The sequence below is a fragment of the Elephantulus edwardii genome, unplaced genomic scaffold, assembly GCF_000299155.1.
Source record: "Elephantulus edwardii isolate Elephantulus edwardi_28Jun2011 unplaced genomic scaffold, EleEdw1.0 scaffold00002, whole genome shotgun sequence".
Classification (NCBI taxonomy): domain Eukaryota; kingdom Metazoa; phylum Chordata; class Mammalia; order Macroscelidea; family Macroscelididae; genus Elephantulus; species Elephantulus edwardii.
In genome coordinates, this window is record NW_006399752.1 from 35,556,341 (window position 1) to 35,567,295 (window position 10,955).

Here is a 10,955-nt window from a genome sequence, read left to right on the forward strand (position 1 = left end):
TGTTCTGTCCTGTGCCAATCGCACTGTCTCTGACACACCCATCCCGATTACCCCAGTCACTGAATCAATCCACCTCATAGAGGGTCTTCCCCTCCTGCACTGTCCCTCCACCCTCCCAAGCATGATGTCCTTCTCCAAGGACCGGTCTCTCCTTACAACATGTCCAAAGCTCGTAAAAACCTGAGACTAATAGAGCTGGGTGGGAGCCATCTCCCACCGCTCAGGACTGACAGGAATTACGGTGGAAAACCTGCACAGAGTGGGGGAAATATGGGGGGAAATTTAAAAACATTGTTGTATGAAGACATACTTACTGGTCCTACAGAGAGTGGAACCTGCAACTAAAACAGCCACCAGCCACCATAGCCAAATGTCAGAAGGGGAATAAATCATCCTCTTTTTCTTTATTTGGTGTTTGTTTTGTTTTGTTTTTAGAGGATCTGGAAATTGACAGATCCGGCAGGCAGCGAGCTCTCTCCAGACTGCCTCATTTCCCTTCATGTGGTTACAATTCCTACACCTTTTCAAACAATGTTAATCACTTAATTGGAAACAACAGGGAGAAAGTTGATCAGTAATGACTGAAACTTGTTGAAACCCTTTTCTCAAATCCTATCAGCTGCTCTTTGATATGATGAGTACTGTCCTCCTGTGTTATTTACTGCCTCTGAAAACCCACTGGCCGGTCCATTCCGAGTCAGTTCTGACTCGTCGGTACGTACAACAGCAGCAATGACTAATAATGAGAATCATTCTTCGTGTGATGATTGACTGCTCCGGCGAAACGTCCCTGGTAAAAATTTCCTCTACCATGTTTGTGTTAGACTATTTGTCTCTCTGTCATCTAGGTGTTGAAGTATTCTAAAAATATTAGATCATTAAATCCTTGGCAATTATATATTCCTAGTCTGTAGGTTCTTTTCACATTTTTGGAAGAGTCTGCTGGTACTTACGAAAATGTGATTTTTTTTTTTTTACAAGATTTCGTTCAACTAGTTTCTCTTACCTGCTTGTACACTTTTTGTTATAATTGATGTTGTTGTTGTTATAAAAAAATAATCAAGGAAAAAATCATGGTAAATCTAGGGGGGGCCTAATTTGTGTTATAAATAGACTATCAATTATACATAGGGTTTTTTTGGGGGGTTTCACACATAAAAACCTATGTATAATTGATAGTCTATTTATATTTTTTTTGTCTTTTATGCTATAAATACATTTTTATGATAGTCTATTTATAACACAAATTAGGAGCCCCCCAGATTTACCATTACTTTTTTCCTTGATTATTTTTGTTGTTGTAAATTTTATATTTAGGTTTTGATCCACTGTGAATGAGTGAGTGTTATACATTCTGTAAGGGATAGATCTTCTTTTGTTTGTCTGCAAATAAATGCCCCATTTTACCACCATCATTTGTTAAGAGACTTTCTTTTGCACATTTAATGATTGATGGTAGTTTGCCAAAGATCAGCTGTCCATAATCACAAAATTACCTCTGGCTTCTCAGTCCTGTTAGTGGTGGTTATGTCTGTCATTGTAGCAACACCAGGTTGTTTTGATGACGTTGGCTGTGAAGCAGGAGTTAAAATCAGGAGTGTGAGATCCTTTTCACATGATGTTAACAACTGACTCTTCCATCTGCTTCAAGAATGTTGATGGAGTCTGCACCAAGATTGCATTATATATATATATAAGTTGTTTTGGGTAGTAGCGACCTTTTTCATGATGGTAAGTCCTCTGATGTATGAATGTGTTTTTCCGTTTAGGAAGGTCTCTAGAACTCTGTTGAAGAGGAAGAGGAACCAGGGAGCTCTTTAGAGACAAGGATAGTAAAACTTCATCTCACATGCATTGAGCATGTTGTCAAGAGAGGCCTATTCTTGTAAAATGGCATCGTGCTGGGAGAGACAGAGGGTCCACGGAAGAGAGGACGATGAGCAGTGAATGGACACAGTGACCACAACAATGCACAATGGGACATCGCAGGGTGGGGCAAGGTCTACGCTGTTGGTCATAGGGTCACCACAGGTCACAGTTTGCTCAACGACACCTAACAACAACTTGGGTTTTGCAGTGGCGTTTTTTTGGTTTTGTTTTGTTGGTTTCTTTTGCTTTTTTTGCAGTAGTGTCTTGTAGTTTTCTTTGCCTAAGTCTTTATTCCCATTAGGAATAAACCTAAACAGATTTATTCCTAATTGGTTTTTTTTTTCTGGCAACTGTGATAAATGGTATTGTTTTTCTAACGTCCCTCAGAGTTCTCTATGTTGAGATCGAGGACTCTGGGTTTTGTAGTTGATCTTATATTCCACCACTTTTCTCAACTTTCTTTTATCAGTTCCAAGAGTTTTTGTGCTGAGTCTCTGGGTGGCTGCAGCAACAGTCCTAGACCAAGCAGGGATTGTAAGGAGGAGGACAAAGGACCGTGTAGGGTTTGTTCTGTTGTGCGTAGGATTGCTATGACTCAGAGTGGATTCAAAGGCACTTTTCATGGATTATGACCCCCAGATATGTGTCAGTTTGGCTAGGTCATAATTCTCAGTGTAATTAAATTATCCAATATGTTGTAAATCCCGATGTTAATGAGGCAAGATTAGAGGCAATTATATAATGAGGTGGTCATTCTCTATGATCTGGTGTGATCTGAGATATGATCAGCCAATCTTTTGTAAGAAGGTAACATGCTTGATTAGACCACTGCCCTGATTTGATGAAAGAGCATCTTCCCTTGGGTGTGGCCTGTAACTTCTGTTGTTTCAAGACAGATGAATGGAGGCTGAGCAAGCAGAGGTGGGGACCCTCAGTTACCACGGAGAAGGAAGACCAGCCAAGGACCACGTCCTTTCAATTCTGGCTCCTGGACTGGGATGAAGATCTCCAAAGAACTCTGGGGCTGCAGATGTTAAACGAAACAAGGGCCTTCCTCCAGCATTACCAGGAGAAGCCTTCTTCTGGAGCCCGTGCCCTCAGCTTGGACATGCAGCCTCCTGTGCGGTAAGAGAGTGGATTCGTTAAAGTCACCGTCTTGCGGTATCTCTGTCGTACTCTCGTTACATAACCAAAAAAGCATCTCACAGTAGAATCACATCATCTGCAAATAGCAGTACTGCTTCCTTACTGTCGTGAACTGTGTTTCCACTCCACTCAAAAAGGTAAGTGATGATGTGACGTCCACCAAGGCTCTGGTGGCGCAGTTGGTAGGGCATTGCTCTGCTAACCCAAACGCAGTGCCTCTTTGGTGATTAGAACCCACCGGCGGCTCCATGAGAAAAAGACAAGCAATCTCCTCTGTGAGAGTCACAGCCTCTGAAAAACCACCAGGGGGTCAACCCTGAGTCTGTTCCAACTGGACAGCAGGGAGCCTTGGGTTTGGGTGGGTTTTTTTAACATCATATGGAAACTGTGATGACCCCATGATCTAATAAGCCAGACCATTGTAAGAGAATTAAGCATGAAATAAAATATCCCTCCATCCCTCAAGCCTTGATCCGATGGCAGGATGTAAAGGGTTCCTGTTGGATGTGGCCTATGCCACGTTTTATCCCCCTGAAGGTAAAAGGAGCAGAAAGCAAGTTGAGAGGGAGAAACTCAGGAGCACCGAGGAATCACCAGGATAAAAGTGCACCCATTTGATTCTGGTCCCTGTGCTGGGAAGCTCCTTCCTGGGAAGGCCGGGCCACATGGAGACCTCCAAGGAGCATGGTATCCACAGACAGTTCTTGTTATGTGTGTCGTCAATTAGCCTGAGACTCACAGTGACCCTATGTATAACAGCTCTGAATTCTGCCCTGTCCTGAGCCAGTCTCACTGACTCCGACACATCTACCCTCACTGTCCTGTTACTGTATCAATCCACCTCCTCTGAGGTCTTCCTCTCCTGTGTTGTCCCTCCACCCAACCAAGCATGATGTCCTTCTCCAAGGACTGGTCCCTCATGGCCACATGACCTAAGTTTTTGAAATGGAATTTCAAAAATCCTTGCCTCCAAGGAGCAGCTTGGTTTCACCCTCTCTAGGACAGATCTATGTGTTTTTTTGGCGGTCCATGGTATGTTCAAGACTCTTCTCCAGCACCATAGCTCAAAGGCATCGATTCTTCTTCTGTCATCCTTAGTCATTTTCCAGCTCTCTGATGCACAGCAAGCAATTGTGAAGACATAAACTATGAGAGAATAAATGTCTGCTCGTTAAAGCCATCCACCTGCGCTGTCTCTGTTAAGGCAGCAGCAGGTAACGAGGAGAGAGCTTTGGGGGAATAATTCGTAGTGAGCTGAGCAGCTGACCCGAAGGCAGTGTGGCTCTCGCTGTTGGAATCCACCGACAGCGCCGAGGGAGAAAGATGGACATTCTCCTCGTCGTGTACTTCACAGCCTCAGAAACCTGGTAGAGGGTCACTAGGGCTCAGGGCTGCCCCTCGGCAGTGAGAGAGAGGTAACTAAGACGTTAATTTGGATTTCTTTTCTTTCCTTTTCTCTTGTGACTAGGACTTCCCGTGCAGTACTGAATGTTGTTGTTGTTACTCTTGTTATGTTGCATGGAGTCGGAGCTCATAGCTCACCCTCCAGGGCTTTTTCAGAGGCTGTAAATCACATGGGAGGAGACTGCCCATCTTTCTCTTGAGAGGCAGCTGGTGGATTCCAACCAGGTGCCTTTGGATTGGCTGCACAATTCCTGACCATTGGGCCGCCAGAGCGCCTCACAATATTGAACAGCAGTAGCGTTGCAGGGCATTCTTATCTGGTTCCTGTTCACAAGAAGAGTACTTTCAGTCTCTCTCTCTGGTGAGAATGATGTTGGCCACTGGTTCGGCATATGTATATGCCTTTAATTGTGCAGATTTTCCCTCCTTTTCCTATTCTACTCGGAGTTTTTATCAGAAATGGATGTTGGATTTTACTAAATGCTTTTTCTGAATCAATTGACTTATTCACATGTTTCTTTTCCTTTTTTCCTCTATGTAGTGGGTCACATTGATTAATTTTGTAGCATTGAACCAATCTAGGATATCTGGTATGATGCCCTTTGGTCATGAGGGGTAGGATTTTTTTTCTATATGAAGCTAATTCATTTGCTAGAATTTCATTGACAATTTTTGCTTCTATGCTCATGAGAGGAAGGTCTGGAGGCATGGTCAGTACAGAGTTTGCATTTATCTAAAGTTTGCACTTCTCCGGCAGTTCAAATCCACCAGCTGCTCCTCTGGAGAAAGGTGGGGTGGGAGATCTCCCCCTATGCGACTTTCAGCCTCCCAAAACCCACTGGGAGAGCAACTACAAGTGAGTTCCCATCCAAGAGCAACACAAAAGGGACAGAGATGTTCATGCAAGGTGTTGGTTTGCAGTTCTCCAGCTGTGTTTTTACTTGTGTTTTATTTCTGAGTTATACATGCTTTACAAAATGAGTTCAAAAGTATTCCACAAATTTCGATATTCTGAAATATTTTGAATATTCTGGAGTAGTTTAAATCTGTAGTAGTTTGAAAACTAGGCCCCAGGAATTGATGGAATATCAACTGACATATTTCAACAAACAGCTGCAGCCCTGAATGTGCTCACCAGGTTGTGTCAAGATAACTGGAGGACAGCTACATAGCCAACTGACTGGAAGAATTCCATATTTATTCCAATTTCAAAAAAATGGATATCTAAAAGGACATGGAAATTATCAAACATTATCACTAGTGCCATATGCAAGCAAAATCTTGCTGAACATTATCCAAAACTAGAACAACATAGTAACGGAAAACTGCCAGAAATACAAGATGGGTCAAGAAGAAATCATGGTCTTAGTATTATCATTGCTGATGTCAGATACATCTTGGCTGAAAGCAGAGAGTACCAGAAGGATATCTTTTTGTGTTTTATTGACTATGCAAAAGCACTTGACTGTGTGGATAACAACAAATTGTGGCTAAATTGAGAAGAATGGGAATCCCAGAATATTTAATTATGCTCATGCAAAACCTATACCTAGACTAAGAAACTGTGGTCCCAACAAAGCAAGGGAACCCTAGGGATGCATCCTTTCTCCATATTTTTTTCAATCTGCATGTTAAACAGATCATTTGAGGGGCTGGACTTCATAAAGAAGAATGTGGCATCAGGATTGGAGGAAGGTTCATCAACAACTTGTGTTATGCAGTTAACATAGCCTTGCTCACCAAAACTTAAAGGACTTGAAGTGTTTGCTCAAAAGATTAAGGATTTGCAGCCTTCAATACGGATGGCATCTCAACATGAATAAAACAAATTCCTTCCCACAGCATCCAGGGTGCAGCAGGCACGAGGGAGGCCAAGGGGTGGCAGCAGGAAGGCGGGCTCCTGGGAGGAGGGACAAGATGACCTCAGCCATCCCTTTAGGGGGTACCACCTTCTACTCCTTGAACATGACCACCAGGGGAGGAGACTTCCTGTAGAAGAATTCTGAGACCATTGGTGCTGCCGTGGTGGTGGTGGTGATGGGGGGCGGCGGCAGTGACGGCGGTGGCAGTAGTAGTGGTGGTGATGGCGGGGGGTGGTGGGCAGGGGGGGTGGTGATCTTTGCCATGGTTCTGATTCTGCTGAAGGTGTACAACATGAAAATGAGGACCGGGAGGGAGCTGGAGCCTAAGGGCTCTAAGCCAGCTTCCCCATCTGCACCGGGTCTGAATAACAACAGCAGCCCACAGCCTGCAGCTGTGACCTTCGCACCAGATGATGTCCACATGGAGACCTGGTGACCCCACCCTCTCGCTCTTTCAGCCACCATTCCAAGAGCCTTCTCCAGCACATTTCTCCTCTGGCAGCTTCACTCTGAGTTCTTCCAGTCAAGTCAATAGATGCATCTTTCATGCTCTCCCTGATGCTTAATGCAACCAGCCCCATCCTGGCCTGCCCCGCTCCAACCCTGTCCATGTCCTTTCTTCCACTCTAACAAAAAGCTGTAGGACTTTTTGCTCATCTGATGAGGTAGAAAACTATGTTGGGAATTCACTGATATGGAGATGGCTCTCTTCCCCAAAACACTAGGCCTAGACAGACAGACATTTAGTCCAGGAGTCTTTTGTACGGAAGGAAGATGTCAAGGTGTACTTCTGACAGCCTCATAGTGTCCACCTTTGGGGTCATCTCAGAATCAGTGCCAAATCCACAGCTTTGTATGGTCAAATAGTCCACCCATAACCAGGCTCAGGAGAACTAACGTGGACTAACTCATCAACAAACCAGCTTTTCCGTGTACTGGATGAGCACTAGCTAGCTGCTAGCAATTGGTCAGCATGTTTCCTTCTTTAAAGAAAGTTTTAATTCTTCTCCAGAGGTTTCAGTTGCATTAGTAGAGAGTCGGAAACTAGGACCTTGAAGAAGTAGGACCTTTAGGCGGAGCTCGCTGTCCCTGGGACTGAAACGTTCTTGATGGCTGGTCAAGGCTCCCCTCCTCTGCTCTACCCCGGAGCTCACTGCTCTTGGCTCACTCATTTCTTGGTTCCACTTATTCTAAGCCACCCAACTCTCCTGTCAATACCTTCTCTCTGTTGACCAGTATTTGGTGACTGATTAGATTATAGCTCTCTCTATTGCCTGTGTATTTCCTTCCAGGTCACCTTGCAGAAATTCAAGGAATATTGAAAGGACAGTATTCACAAACTAGGTCTCTGTATTGATTTGACTTCTTAGCGCTCAGCAAAATCCACTGTGAGGGAAAAGTATGTTGAAAACAGACAGATCTAGGGGAGCTCTGGTGGCCTAGTGGCAAGGAGCTGCAACTACAATCCCAGAGGCTCACGGTTTGAATCCACCAGATGCTCTGCCAGGGAAGGAGGGACAATCTCCTCCTGTACCAGACAGATCTGATTTGACGGTACACTCACACACACAAATAATAAAATATAAAAAAAAAAAAAACAGATCTGACAAGTCCCTTTCCCTATTACCTGTGTGGCCTTGGAAAAGTGACTTGACCTTTCCACCTCCAGTTTCCTAATCTATAAAGCGAGAATGAGAATAACTTGCTTCAATGGGTTGTTATAAAAAAGACTCAGTAAAGCATCTCACGTCATGCTTGGTACCTGTTATCATGTCAATAGTCTATCAAGTCAATTCCGACTCATAGCAACAGTACAGAACAGAGTAGAACTGACGCTAGTGTTTCTGAGACTGTAATCTTTATAGGAAGAGTCCTGTTGGCGCAGTAATCAAGTGTCCCGCTGCTAACCCACTAAAAGTCAGTTGTTCGAATCCATCAACCACTACTCAAGGAGAAAAATGTGGCAGTCTGTCTCCACAAAGCTTCCAGTCGTAGGAGCTCTGTGGAGCTGGTCTACTCTGGCCCATAGTGTTTTAAAGATTCCAGATCAATCAACAGCACAAAAAGAACAATCTTCCCTGGATCAGATTCCAGGTTCTTTCTCTCACAAAGAAGCTGGTGGATTTGAACCACTTAACCTTTCCGTTAGCAACGAATACTTAACCCTTGGGTCATCAGGCCTCCTTTGCTTGACACCTGGTAGATCCATAATAAATGGGAGGCAGCATTATCCTGAAGTCAGAATGTGTCTTACAATCGATGAGTCCATATTGTTTTTAAATCAACTCTGCCTCTTATAATTGATGACAGCTTGGAAACAAGATCATAAAAGCTTTATTCTGTTACATAAGAAAATTCCTTCCCACCGGACTAATGGGGCAGCATCATGACAGATGGAGAAGAGGATGACGTTCATCTTACTTGGAGCCACAATCAATATTCTTGGCAGCAGCAGGATTCACAAGCAAGTTGAGTTGGGAAAATCTGTTCTCAGGGACCTCTTCAGAGTGCAAAACAGGAACGATGTCATTCTAGTGACTAAAGTGTGCCTGATCTGTCCAGGCTGTGGTCTTCTTACGTTGCTTGTTATGCATCTGAGAGCTGAACACTGAATAAGGATGATAGAAGAATAATTGATACTTTTGAGCTGTGGTCCTGGAGAAAAGTATTAAACACTATGGGCTGCTAAGAGAACAAACAGATCTGTCCTGGATGAAACCAGGTTCCTCCTTGGAGGCAAAGATATTTGAAACTCTGTCTCACATACTTTGGGCATGTAATCAGGAGGGAGCCAGTCCTTGGAGAGGGACATCATGCTTGGAAGGTGGAGAGACAGTGCAGGTGAGGAAGATATGGATGAGACAGATTGATAGTGACTATAGCAGTGGGGGTCGGTGTGTCAGAGATGACGTGGTGGGCTCGGGATAGGGAAAGGTTCAGAGCTGTTGTTCATAGAGTCACTATGAGTTGAAGTCAACTTGACAGCACGTGACAACAGCGTTATCTCTGAATGTTTAATACCATTCTCCAGGGAGTCTGTCTAGGCCAGGACTTTTCTGTTGTTAGCAGTTGTTTGATGACCTACTCCATCTCCTACTTGGTTAGGAATCTGCAAACGTTCCACCTCATTCAGTGTTAGCTTAGATGTTGTTGTTGTTGTTGTTGTTGTTATGTGCCGTCGAGTCGTTTGCGACTCATAGTGACCCTATGTACAACAGCCCTAAACCGTGCTCTATCCTGTGCCAATCTCATTGCCTCTGACAAACCCATCCCGATTACCCCAGTCACTGAATCAATCCATCTCATAGAGGGTCTTCCCCTCCTGCGCTGTCCCTCCACTCTACCCAGCATGATGTCCCTCTCCAAGGACCTGTCCCTCCTTGCAACATGCCCAAAGTATGTCAGACGAAGCCCCAGAATGCTTGCCTCCAAGGAGCAGCCTAGTTTAATCCTCTCTTTGATGGATCTGTTTGTTTTCTTGGCAGTCCATGGTACATTCAGTACTCTTCTCCAGCACCACAGCTCAAAGGCGTCAATTCTCCTTCTATCCTCCCTAGTCATTGTCCAACTCTCTGATGTATAACAAGTGATTGCAAAAACCGTGGCCTGTATCAGGCGCACCTTAGTCTCCAGAGAGACACTGTTACTCTTGAGTACTTTAGAGAGGTCCCTAACCACAGGCTTTCCCATCGCAATATGTTTTTTTTATTTCCTGGCTGCTGGTGCCAAGAGTGTTGACCGTGGAGCTGAGCAAACTGAAGCTGTGAACAATCTCAATCTCTTCACCATCCATCCTGATGCTACCGATTGGTCCAGTGGTGAGAATTTTTGTCTTCTTAACATTGAGATACTAGGCTGAATTTGAATGATGGGTTTCTAGAAACTTGTGTCTATTTCCAAATTTGTTAGAGTTCCTCACGTTGTTCTCAGGTGCTATTGAGGGTGCTCAAAAAAATAGCCACCCTACTTTCCGAACCCAGCCCGACTTCTGCTGAACTTCATTGTTGCAGTTACTGTGTCAGTAACAAGACATTATGAGCAAAACTTCAGAATAACAAAGCTGAGTTTCTCACGTTGTTTGTTGTTGTTGTTAGTACCATCAAGTATGACTTATAGTGACCCAATGAACAACAGATCAGAACCCTGTTCTCTCCTGTGCCATCCTCACACTTCCTGACACACTAGAGTCCATTGCAGAAGTAACTGTACCAATCCACCTGGTAGAGGGGTTTCCTCTCCTTTGCCGGCCCTCCCCCCTTCCAAACATCATGTCTCTCCAAGGAGTAGCCTCTCCTAACATGTTCAGAGAGTGTGAGACAAAGTCTCATCATTCTTGCCTCCAAAGAGCACTCTGGCTGCACGCTCTCCAAGACATACTTGTTTGTTCTTTTGGCCTTCCATAGAATGCTCATTGCTTTTCTCCAACACCACAACTCAAAGGCATCAATTCTTCTTCTGTCATCTTTATTCATTGTCCAGCTCTCAAATGCATAATAAATTATCAAAAAGACCATGGCCTGTATCAGATGTGCCTTAGTCCTCAAACTGAGATCATTACTCCTCAAAAATTTGGAGTTCCCCCACTGTGGAAAGCATTGTGGCGCTTTCTCAAAAAGTTGCAAATAAAGATACCATTTGACCCAGCAATTCCACTACTGGGAATATACCCTAAAG

General features: G+C 44.2%; 1 pseudogene; it reads left to right on the plus strand.

The window, feature by feature from the left end:
• Positions 1-6,336: 6,336 nt before the first annotated feature.
• LOC102861366 lies at positions 6,337-6,717 on the plus strand (annotated as a pseudogene).
• The last annotated feature ends 4,238 nt before the right edge of the window (positions 6,718-10,955 follow it).